Here is a 12,963-nt window from a genome sequence, read left to right as displayed (position 1 = left end):
TCATCCCCTCCCAAAGTGGCTGAACCAGTTCACACACTCTCAGGAGTGTGAGAGTTCCTGGTTCCTCACCCCAATGTCCAATTTCAAACCCGTAAAGATTTGTCTTTTGAAGGGTGAAAATCTTGTTTAACGTGCGTTTCACTGATGACTAGTTAGATAGAGCATCTTTTCAGATGTTTTTCTTCCCCCACCTGGGTACCGCCTCTTCATACTTCTGCAGATTTAAAAATTGGAGTTACTCGTCTTTTTCTTTTGAGTTTGTAGGAGCAGAACTTCTAAGAGAAACTGCAAAAAGCAAGTAGTAACAGCCAGTTTTCTTTATTTCAGAAAGTCATAAAAGCATCTGCTTGCAGAGAAATGGAGAAAAAAAGCCTGTGGTGTGTGTATGTGATGTTTTTTCCATAGCGTGACTTTAACGCCCACACACCTTTAGTAAATGGAGTGAAGCCCCCGAAAATTGCAGCAGCAAAGATGAAAGACAAAGAAAGGAAAAGTAGTTCCACCAGATGCTTAGTAACAAGAAGGGCCATCTCCAGCCAACAGCTGAAATCTGGCTTTCCTATTCTGCAGAAGGCTTGGTTTGCAATCCCAGGTCAACTCATTCCTGTAGAAATCTTTCCTACAGTGGGAGCTTAGGATCTGAGCTCGCTCTCATTGGTTGCTCATCAAGAAGTGATGTAAGTCTGTAGCCCTCGTCTGGGGTTATCTGAAGGGCTCATCGCTCATGGTAGTGACAGAGACAGGGGAGCAGCCAGGTGGTGGCACGGAGTGGCAGGCCCAGGCTCACTGACTCATCTTCAACCACAAGGGAACTTATCTCCACAGGGCATCTTCCTGGGTGACAGCTGAAGTCTGGGGGCTTGAGAGCATGGGCACGTATGGGCTGCAGAGGAGCCGAGAAGGAAGGGGGCAGGAGAACCGTCCGTCTGTAGTTGGCGGAGAGCCGTCAACTTTGTAATTGATTCTGACGTGTATGCGGATGAGGCCATGGAGCAAACACAAGGATAAACCTCAAAGATGGGGTGTGGTATGGAGCAAAGAGCGGGATATGTGTGATATAATCCCTTTAACCCTCTGTTTTAAAATACTGTCTAAAAAGATTTGACAGGGAGGGGCTCCAGCCATTTTTAGAAAACAGGCTTGGAGTAGGTTGTGTTTCCATCCTTTGTGAAAGTGGCTGGGAAGCCGAAGCTATCACTGAGATGCTCCTGGGGAGCCCAGGCGAGATTTGTAACCAACCAACCCAGCAGTAGAACAGGGGATGGTTTGGTGAGCAGCAGGCCCCCTGGAGGGCTTGTTAAAGCACACATTGCTGGGCCTGTGCCCAGAGTTTCTGATTCCATGGGTCTGAGGCACCCCACGGCTCTCACAAAGGTGCAGGTGATGCTGCTGCGGCCACTGCTGGTCTGGGGAACAGACTTTGAGAACCACTGGACTAGAGATAAGTTGCCAGAGAAACCTTTAATTGGAGAAAAAACAGATGCTGGGAGGTGTTGAAGACGGTTTGTGGCTGTGGTCTCTTCTCAGGTTGCTGGGGGAGGGGAGTGCAGAGAGTCAGAGAAAACTCTGAGAAGTGCTCTAATGGCAAAGTCTGCAGATGGCAGATGAGGGACCACCTCTGTCCAGGGAGCTTCTAGAGGCAAGTGAGACTGAAGTCCTGGGTGGTACTAGCTGTGATGTCTTAGAAAGGTCACCCTAGTCAAAGCTGAGGGCCAGAGCCAGGATTAGATTAAGTTGTGAGGGAGAATAAATATTAGTGAGAAAGGGACCGCATTCTACCCAGGTATTTATTCTTTTAACCATTAAAAACTTGTAAAATTAAAGTAATAAATAACATGCACATGGCTAAGTAAAGGAATAATACTTTGAAGGCTTAAGACAAGAAATTCCTAGCTCTTTTTTTCCCCACTCTCAGTTCCATCCCCCAAACCAACTTTTCAGTGCTTCTCAAACTTTACTGAGTACACCCATCCCTTGGGGGTCTTGTGACATGCAGATTTGACTCACTGGGTCTGGGGCTGGCCTGAGATTCTGCATTTCTGACAAACTCCCGGTGATACTGCTGTTGGTCTGCAGACCACACTTTGTATTGGAAGTTTTTAAATCATTCTTTGAGCTGTATGTTTTGGTAATCCATCTTAGACATTATTCACCTACTTCTTGTTATAATAGATGAAGATTTCGTTCCCACATCAGCCTCACTTACTTTCCCATCTTTACAATATCATTTTATTTAGAATTTTTATCAAGACCAAGTAGTGAACTGTTATTATATTTCACTTCTTACACAGCCTTTTGTTTTTCCTGGAGTTTTGAATTATCTTTCTTTTCTTCCCACAATGTCTTGCTCAAAATAATCCTCTGTTTCTCCTCCAGAAGTTCACCATAACAGCTATTCTATGAAATACTCTTTTCTCTGGAAGACGTCCCTACACCCACTCACTTAATCCTTCCCCAAATTCAAACAAAAACAAACCATTCCTGCCTATGAGCATTCCCCAAGCCATTTACTCCTCCTAGAATACCATTGCCTCTGTCCTACAATCTTCTCACCATAGGTTGACATGCAACCTGTTGAAGTATTACTCATTGCTCAAATCGTAACACAAGCTTCTGAAGCCATTTAGCTTCTCTGCTCCCCTCAGTAGAGATGTCTCCTTCTGCTTCCTTTTATCTCCCTTTTTCCTTCATTGTGCACGCATGTGCACACACACACACCCCCCCTATGTGTATGTACATAAACGTATGAATGTATCTATATATTTACCTCATGAAGTTTCTTATTCTGTCTTATATTAATTGTTTGGTATTTGCTTTATCTTACGCAGTGGATGGTAACCTTGTCCGTTCATGGATTCTACAAGTGTTTATCAAGGGCTCACCACATGCTGGACATGTTTCTACCCTTCTCTCTCCAGCTCCTCCCCCTTTCTTATTAGCATTCTCCTCTGTCTTCATTCTTCATTGTAATCCTTTTTCTTCCTCCTCTCTCCCACATCCCTACTTTAGGAGGCATCTTTCTCTAAGGAACCAAAACTATTTCATGAAAATGGCCACTGAAAAAAGGCTTTTGGCAGCCATTTGGGGCCACTGGGGTGGAGGGAGGCAAAGGGATGAGCATTTTGATGCTATGCTTGTGTTGCATTGCTCTCCTGTGCACCTGCTGTCTTCTATTTAATATATGTCTGTCTAGTAGGTCTGTGCGCAGGGTGTGGACCTTTTGCTATGGGGATTGTGTCTTGTATACAACTTCTTCTTAGGGGAGGCTCTTTCCTGTCTCTTGGAATGGCTCTTCCTTTTCATACTTCAGCATAAATGTCACCTCCTCAGAGAGGCCTTCCCTCTCCCCTCCTCTGAAGCAGCTCCATCCTCTCCCTTCCCTTAACTCTCTATCACATCACCCTGCGTGGTAGGTTAATTTCACTGATGTCCCCAATTAACAGTCCCCCTCTATCCACTCCTTTTGAAATGGACATGGCAGCTCTTCCCATCAAGAGGTGGAGTCTGTTTCCCCACCCCTTGAATCCGGGCTGACCCGTGCCTTGCTTTGACCAAAAGAATGTGACAGAAGTGACAGTGTGCCAGTTCTGAGCCCAGAGCCTTGAGAGGCCTTGTGTACTTCTGCTCTCTCTTGGAACCTTACCATCACCATGTGTACAAACCTCGGCCAGCCAACTGGAGAATGGGAGACCATGTGGACCAGAGCAAAGGCCATGTGAGAAAGCCAGCCCCTCGCCAACTTGTTAGGTGACCACAGACACCTGAGCAGACCCAGCTGCGGTCAGCTGAGGCTGGTTGAGACCAGAAGAACTTCCCAGCTGAAACCAGCTTAAATGGCAACTTACAGAATCATGAGCTAAATAATAATCATTGTTTGAAGTCACTACATTGTGGAGTGGGTTGTTATGCAGCAACAGGCAAGGGGTGCAGCCTGCTTGTCTCCTTTAGAGCACGCATCACTTATCTCACTTTATGTTGTTTGTTTCCTGTCTCTCTGCACTTGAATGTGAGCTCTGTGGGAGTTGCCCCTTGCCTGTTTTGTCTCCTACTGGATTCCCTGTACCTAGAATACCGTCTGGCTATAGTAGGTACTAAATCAGTTTTGGGTAAATGAATGAACGAACAAACACGCTATTTGCAAATGCTGACTGTGTTGCTGTGTATCTGGGGGAAACCCAGCAACTGAGGCAAAGGGAGAGGAGCAGAATTTTGAATTAGGCCTGGATGCAAATCTTGATCCACCACTTATCAGCTGTGTGACCTTGGGCAAATCCCTTGACTTCTATGAGTTTCAATTTTATTATCTGTACAATATAAATATGAAAATAATATCTATCTCCCATGGTGGTGGTAAGGATTAAATGTGTAAAAATTATTTTGCAAATTGTAAAATATCGTACTGATGATATTTTGTTGTTTTTAGTGTGACTCAGAGAAGAAGGCTTTGTATTCTTCTACTTTTTGATTCTCTGGGTGAAGAAAAGCTTTAGTGTAAAAATTTAAATTTGTGGAACAAAATGTCTCCTTGGAGGATGCGTATCGTAGGCAGGAAGGGGAAGAGAAAAGAGAATGGCCTTTGCAATCAGCCACACTTGGATTTGAATCCCGGCTACCACTCACTCTGTGATCTTAGGCAGTTCAGTTAGCTGCTGCTCAAAGACGGTTTCCTCATCTTCAAAAAGGACACACTCTCTATCTTATAGTTATTATGGGGTTTAAATGAGATGATGTTTGTAAAGCTCCTGGCACAAAATGGGTGCTCAGGACATTTATTTATCCTCTCTATCCCTGGAGAAGAGTGGGGATCACAGTCAAGAGGAAGTCTCAGCTGCTGACCCTCAGGAACAGGAGAGAAAGCCGTAAGCAAGGGGCTTTGGAAGCATGAGGTATAAAGATTGTCAGAAAGGAGGCCCCAGGGCGCAAGCCTGTAAATGTGCTGGATTTGAATCATGTTCCCGCATTGTCATTTACTGAAGTTCTCTGTGTTTAGAAATGAAATTTTTTAACAAAACAAGGACAGCGTTGTTGCTTTGGCACCTCCTGAGTGCTGAACTCTCAGATAGCAACTCTGACAGCAACCCTGGGGAATAGCTGTTAATGTCCTGTTTTACAAAAGAGGAAACTGAGGCTCTGCAACAGAGGCCACCGTGTAGGTAAGTGCAGAATTGGACAGACCCCAGATATCACCATGACATCATGACGACACCCTTCAATAGAAAGTACCGCTCAGGAGCACGTGCTGAGCGCCAGGCCCCGGCATGGCTCTTCCCCATGTTACCCCTTTGTGCCCTCACAGCAACCCTTTGAGGGGGTGCCATCCCTACATCTTACAGGTAGGGAAAGTGCCTTGCCCAGGGTCACACAGGAAGTGGCAGTCATCCAGCACGTTCTGCCCAACTGGACCTTTCACTCTCTTCCTTGGCCATTCCCGGGGTGGGGGGGAAAGTTTGAGAAACTGGGTAGATAGTAGGAGGCTTAAACCAGACAGAGAAATGAGATCAATGTTGGAGGCCAACAGAAAGGAAGGACGGGCCGTCTCAGAGGTAGAGGCAAGACTGAGCAGTGGAAGGGGGACTGTGCCCCGGCCTCTCCTCAGAGCCCCCTGGATCCACGCAGCAGAGGTAGAAGCCAAGACAGCAGTTGCCTCCCTCTCTGTCATCACAAACACAAGGGGCAAAGGTTCAGCAAGACATGGCAGAGAAAGGGAAAAGAATGGGGGGTCCTAACTCCGACAGCCTGAGATATACCGAATAAAATGCTTGACGCTACTGAAAAATGAATTCCCAGTTTAAAAAATAGGAAGTAGACATCTTTGCTGCAGGACTTCTCAGAACCTTCGATATGCTGCTTTGACTGTTTTCAAAGAATTTCGCCCTTTGCTAAGACCTACCCACATTGCTGGGCCGCAGCACTCAGCTTGGGAAGGCTGTTATATGTTGTTTTTGTGGGCATATTTTTTCCAAATGTGGTTAATATTGGAAACTGCATTGTTATTTCTAAGGTAGAACCCTGTGACAATCTGAAAGCTGTGCTGGGGTCTTAAATCGTGTTTCCCTGCACCCAGCAGGCAGGAACTCTATAAGGGTCTGTGTGCTCAGCGGGTGTGTGACTACAAAGAGGAGACACCAGCCCAGAGGTCTCAGGTCAACTGCCCCGCTGCAAGAAGCCTTTCTCTGGGCCTCCACTGTAGGCACCTGACCTTTTGTTGTGGTTGTTTTGATGTGGCCATTTTGAAACTGAGGACATTTTGATACAGCTATTTTAATGCTGTGGAAATTTTCTGACTTTTTGAAAACACCAGTCATTGAACTTCCATGTTTTGAAAAAATTATCAAGTATGGGACCAGGGGCAGGGTAAAATGGTCAACATGATGGAGAAAACTGGGGGCAGAGTGAGGCTATGGATGGGGGTCCATTTTTTATTTACATTTTGTATAGGAAAAGAAGAGAAGAGTTAAAAGTTTAATGGTCTCATTTTTAGGGTCATTCAAAGTCCTCAAGTTAAAAACCTGTCTGTAATCAAGACAGTGTGGTATTGGTGAAAGAATAGACAAAGAGATCAATGGAACAGAATAGAGCCCAGAAATAGACCCGCATAAATATAGTCAACTGATCTTTGACAAAGGGGCAAAGGCAATACAGTGGAGCAAGGATAGTCTTTACAACACATGATGCTGGAACAACTGGAAATCCACATGCAAAAGAATGAATCAAGACACAGACCTCACACCTTTTACAAAAACTAACTCAAAATGGATCATAGACTAAATGTAAAACACAAAACTATAAAACTCCTAGAAGATAACACAGGAGAAAAACTATGACCTGGGGAATGGTGATGATTTTTTAGACACAACGTCAAGGGCACAATCCATGAAATAAATAAGTGGTAAGCTGGACATCATTAAAATTAAAAACTGCTCTGCAAAAGACAATGTCAAGAGAATGAGAAGATAAGCCACAGACTGGGAGAAAATATTTGCAAAAGACACATCAGCTAAGTGACTGTTATCTGAAATATGCAAAGAACTCTTAAAACTCACCAATAAGAAAACAAACAACCTGATGAAAAAAATGGGTCAAATGTCCTAATAAACACCTCACTAAAGAAGATATCCAGATGACAAATAATCATATGAAAAGATGCGCCATATCTTATGTCATCAGGGAAATGCAAATTAAAAAAACAGTGAGATACTACCACGCATCTGTTAGAATGGCCCAAATCTGGAACACTGACAACACCAAATGCTGGTGAGGACGTGGAGCCACAGGAACTCTCATTCATTGCTGGTGGGAATGCAACATGGTGCAGCCACTTTGGAAGACAGTTTGGTGCTTTCTTACAAAACTAATCATAGTCTTATCATGTGATCCAACATTCACGGTCCTTGGTATTTGCCCAAAGGAGTTCAAAACTTATGTTCACAAAAAAATTGGCACATAAATTTTTATAGCAGGGGCCGGCCCATGGCCAAGTGGTTAAGTTCTCCCACTCCATTTTGGCAGCCCAGGGTTTCACCAGTTCAGATCCTGGGTGCGGACATGGCACCGCTCTTCAGGCCATGTTGAGGCAGTGTCCCGCATAGCACAACCAGAGGCACTCACAACTACAATATACGACTATGTACAGGGGGGCGCTTTGGGGAGAAGAAGAAGAAAAAAAGGAAGACAGGCAACAGTTGGTAGCTCAGGTGCAATCTTTTAAAAAAAATGTTTATAGCAGCTTTATTCATAATTGCCAAAACTTGGAAGCAAATGAGTTGTCCTTCAGGAGGTGAACGGATCAATAAACTGTGGTACATCCAGACAATGGAATATTATTCAGCACTGAAAAAGAAAGGAGCTATCAAGCCATGAAAAGACATAGAGGAACCTTAAATGCATATTACTAAATGAAGGAAGCCAATCTGAGAAGGCTACATATTGTATCATTCCAACTATATGACATTCTGGAAAAGGCAAAACTATGGATCAGTGGTTGTCAGGGGTTAGCGGGGAGGGAGGGAGGGATGAATGGGCAGAGCACAGAGGACTTTTAGGGCAGTGAAACTACTCTGTATGATGCTATAATGTGCGTATATGGCCTTACACATTTGTCAAAAATCATAGAATGTACACCACCAAAAGAGAACCCTAAAGTAACCTATGCACTCTGGGTGATAACGACGTGTCTATTTAGGTGTACTGATTGTAACAAAAGTACCACTCTGGTGCGGGATCTTGATAGTGGAGGGGGTGGCATGTATGAGGCAACACGGGTTATGTGGGAACTCTCTGTAGCTTCTACTCAATTTTGCTGTGAACCTAAAACTGTTCTAAAAAATGAAGTCTATTTATAAGAAAGGAAAAAAAAGCCTGTCAGCACCTCTTGCTGTCTAGCTGTCATCATCACTAAAAGTTTCCAGGCAGTTAGCATGGTGCTCTTGCTCCATGTAGGGTGGCAGGAGGGAGGGATCCGAGCGCTCTGAACCCACCCTGATGCCTCCCTAGAGGTGGAAGTGGGAGAAGGGACAGTGGCAGGCAGGGCTGAGGGTTCTGGCTCCCGCGGTGGCCCAGGCAAGGGGAAGTTCTTATTCAGTCAGCTGGTCCCGGCCAGTGGGAGCCCCCACTGCAGAGAAACCACGAGGGTTGGCTGTTTTCCCTGAAGTTTCCCCACACGGCAGCCCAGGATCTATTAGAAATGGAAACTGGATCATGTCCTTGTCTACATAAATCCCTCAGTGGCTTTCCATCGCACCTGGCATCAGATCAAAGCTACGGACCCCGGCCTCCAGCCCCTCCCATTTCTCTGGTGACTCCTCACACCTCTCTGTCCCCCAGCATGTTGGTCTTCTCATCCTTGGACACGTCAAGCTCTTTCTGCCGCCTGTTCCCTCTGCTGGGAATGGTGATCCCCACCGTCGCCTTTTTTTTTTAAAGATTGGCACCTGGGCTAACAACTGTTGCCAGTCCTTTTTTTTTTTTTTTTTCCTGCTTTATGTCCCCAAACCCCCTCTGTACACAGTTGTATATCTTAGTTGCAGGTCCTTCTAGCTGTGGGATGCGGGACACCGCCTCAACGTGGCCTGATGAGTGGTGCCATGTCCGCGCCCAGAATCCAAACCCTGGGCCGCCGCAGTGGAGCGCGCGAACTCGACCACTCTGCCACGGAGCCGGCCCTCCAACCGTCACCTTTATGGGAATTTCTTGTAATTCAGGTCCTAAATGTGACCTCTTTAGTGAGCCCTCCCCTAACCAGCCAGTGCGAAGGAGGCCCCTCAGTCACTCCTTCATCTCTCTCTGCTTTAATTCTCTGTCATTTAATTTCATACCACCTGTCTTGTCTCCTGCCACATCCCTATCTCTTAGATCGGGGCTGGCACATAGTAGAAACTTGACAGCTACATGTTGAATGAAGAACTCAAATAAGATCTTCCAGTGAGATAAAGTGTGTCAGGGCAGAAGGAAGATTTCTATCATTAATAGGGGAGGCAAATAAAATTACAAATCCCGCAACGAGCCTAACGATTCACATGCTGCGAGCACAAAACCTCAGGAGGTGTGGAGGACACTTGTTTCCCTTATAAATAGCTCATGTCTGCAAGAGCTTGGTGGCTGCACGGTGAACTCTTGACCTCCCCTCTGAGCTTCAGATACCTTCACTTCAGCACCTCAAGCACATCACAACCAATGCTCAATGCATCACTCTCTGCCAAAATCAACATTTCCTCTCACCTCCCCTCTCTAGTAAAGTGCCCAAGTCTTCCTGGAGCCTCCAAATGGCCTTGCTCTCCCGCTCCTGCAGCACCTCATTTGCCAGCTCTCACAGGTCGCGTGGCCACGCTCTCCCTCCGCCTTCCATTCCTGCTGCTGCTGCAGGGGGTGAACACTCATGCTCTCCCCTTCTCCCTCTCTTGACAATTGCCTCCTAACTGGCCTCCCAACCTTCGATGGCTATTCATTGTAAATGAATTTAGCAAAAATGACTCCTTTCTGTTCATTCTTGACCTTTAATCATTTTTACTGCTAACCACAAAACACGAGAAATTTAAAGAATCTAGAGGTGTCCTAGAAAACCAGTGGAGTGAAATCCTGTGCTGGCTTTAAGCCTCCTGGGGAGGGAGGAGCTCCCCATTCAAGCCCCTCTGCCCTGGAGGAGAGGAGAGTGTTTCTGCTATGGGCCAGCTGCCCTTGGTTCGTGTCATAGACTGAGCCATCCTAGCTACTCTTGCTAAGGTAGAAATATTAGCTGCTCAAAATGGATCAGTCTAGATCTGTACTGTCCACTATGGTGGCCATTAGCCATATGTAGCTATTTATATTTAAATGTAAACCAATTGCAATTAAATAAAATTTCTTGAAAATCAGTTTCTCAGTCACACTAACCACAGTCTAGGTGTTCATTAGCTACCTGTGGCTGGTGGCTGTGCATCGAACAGTGCAGACGTGGAACATTTCCACCATTGTAGAAAGTTCTAGTGAATAGCACTACTCTAGATTCCCAGGACTTAAGGGAGGTTTGTTTTTTTCCATTAATTTAGTCAAAAGATTATTAATAAACTCTCAGAACATTCTGCTGGGCTGCAACCATGGCCAAGTCCCCATGACCCCTGTCCTCATGGAGTTAGTGGGCAAAGAAGAGTCCTTATGGATTTTACTCCTTGGAAGTTTGACCCTGGGACTCCTTGTACCTGACTCTATCAGACCCTCCCACCAAGCTACCCTGAACTCCTTCAAGACATGCTGGAGTTCCCAAGTGAAGATAAGGCATCACTCAATGAAGAGTAGAAATCTAGCATCGTCCTCTTCCAAGATGCCAACATGTTTTTGGAATATGACTTTCCCAATGTGTACAAAAGGCTCAGGAAGGAGGAGAACAAGATTACAAATCTAGTCTTAAACATGGAGAATCTGAAAAGAAGCAGATAGAAGCAAAACTCTTATTCTCTGCCAGAGACTATGTCAGACACTTGGAACGTGGGAACGAGCAAGAGGGAATTCAGACACGGTACTTCCCATTGGCCCCTCCGACAAATCTGGGGTCTTTTCCTCTGTTGTGCATGTCAGAGCTTGTGGACTGCAGCTTCATTCCACAATTATTCCCTAACGCCCCTCAACTCCAAGCACAGCACCTGGTCCTGGGACCCAGAGGGGACACACACACTACCCTGCCCTCTGGAACTCACCTTTGGTAGGGTGAGAATGCAGAGGGAAATACCCATTATAAAAGGGAACCTGCAACCTCTTACAATCACCCTGATCTGAATTCTACCTGCAAAGAAACACAGCACAGAAAACAAAGAATGGGAGTTCCCTCCAAGGAATGAATTTCTACTGGATGACAGCAAAAAGGATTACATTTATCCTAGGCTTCTTTGAGAAATCAGAAGTTCTCTCTACTGTTTCGTCATATCTTCCTGCCTCCCCAGCCTCGTGCTGCCTCTCTGCATCCCAGGGGAGGGGACTTGGGAGTTCTAAAGCAGCTCTTCCAGAACTTGATGCTGCCTAAGCATCCCCATCTGGACCACGGGGGACCACATGGCGGAGAGGGTCTTCCCACAACGGCGCATTTACTCCTTCCCTTCTTCCCTGACCTCCTCCCCTGCTTCCCTTCCTCCCACCCACCTCACCCAACCATTTGATGGACAAGCAGTATCTACTCGGAATGCCCTTACCTGGTGATGACACAGCTTAAGCCAAGAGAAGGTAGAAAGTACAGCATCTTCCTTGCCCAGGCCTCTTGCAACTATCGTGTGTGTCCCAGCCTCCTGAAAACTTTCCCAGGTCCCAATCAAATACAAAGAAGGAGAAAATTCACGGCTTTCCCTGGCCAAAGACAGCCAGAAATCAGTTAACGGAGCATTTTTTTCCCTCCATTGCCGCTTCCTGTTCTGTCAATAATTGCTAACTTAGAGGGAGAAGTGAAAGGCCAGAGCATTTGGCTGATTCTCAGTTATGTACCATTTTAGACACAATGCTCAGCGAATGTGGGACAAGGTAAGGGAATTCACAGCTCTCTCAAGGCTGCTGAATCAACCCTCACTTTCATTCTTACTGCCCACAGTCTGTGCCTTTCTTAGGGGCCATTCATTGGCCTGTCCTATTTAGAAAATAAATCCAACTGCATCTTAGGTATCACTTTGTTCTGTTTGATGGGGAGGGCCGCTCTGCGGGAGAGCCACGCTGAGTCCACAGGACAATCAATACACTAAAAAGAAGAAATCCGTCTCCACTGGAGTGTAGTTGTGATTTTCCCCCAGAACAAATATAAAAAAGAAACCTTCTTCATAATGACGACGAGGATCAACTTGGGTGTTTGCTGTCGTCGACGGTGCAGGTTGTGGACTGGAGCTTCTACCCCACAACCATTCCCTAAATGCCCTTCAATTGCCAGGCACAGCCCCTGGCCCTGAGACGCAGGGGGTGCCATTGTCATCGCGGGCCCCCCCATAGTCTTGGCTGGGAAGACTTCACCTGTGAGCTTCATGAAAAATATAACATTTTGTATGTTTAGGCTTTTTCAAAATTTCATCTAAACACCCATGATTCGTAAGATGAAATGTATTATCAGTGTTAATGTATCTGATGTATAGTGGTCATGTCAAAATACAATCTGACTGTATTTGATGCCAATTTTAAGGCATTTGTGCCTCCCCGGCACTCCATGTCCCTACATACGTGTCACATACATGACTTTCTAAAGTAACCATTTAATAGAGCTTTCACAGATGATGGGCATAGTCTATACCTGTGGTAGCCACTAGCTACATGTGGCTGTTGAGCACTTGAAATGCGGTTAGTGTGACTAAGAAACCAGTTACATTTTATTTAACTTAAATAGGCACACGTGGCTAGTTGCTACTGTATTGGATGGCAGGCTCCAGGATTTAGGTACATCTGTCATGGCCAAAAAGGTTACACTGTGATGGACAGTGCTGGGGATGTTAATCCCTCACAGGCCTGTTCAGACACCACCACCCA

General features: G+C 45.7%; 1 protein-coding gene across 2 annotated transcripts in view; it reads right to left on the bottom strand.

Annotated features, from left to right (window-relative positions):
* LZTFL1 (leucine zipper transcription factor like 1) overlaps positions 1-11,971 on the bottom strand; it is a 67,034-nt gene extending 55,063 nt beyond the window's left edge. Inside the window, exon 1 of one of the 2 annotated variants that reach the window (XR_011496288.1) lies at positions 11,658-11,913. The gene's annotated coding sequence lies outside the window, so the exon portion shown is untranslated. Of the gene's footprint in view, positions 1-11,657 lie in introns of both variants that reach the window. The other variant, XM_070492440.1, reaches the window with a different exon arrangement.
* Between the last annotated feature and the right edge of the window lie 992 nt (positions 11,972-12,963).

The sequence above is a fragment of the Equus asinus genome, chromosome 21, assembly GCF_041296235.1.
Source record: "Equus asinus isolate D_3611 breed Donkey chromosome 21, EquAss-T2T_v2, whole genome shotgun sequence".
In the NCBI taxonomy this organism is placed as follows: domain Eukaryota; kingdom Metazoa; phylum Chordata; class Mammalia; order Perissodactyla; family Equidae; genus Equus; species Equus asinus.
Note: the sequence above shows the minus strand (reverse complement) of the source record. Positions and strands in the feature narration are given on the sequence as shown.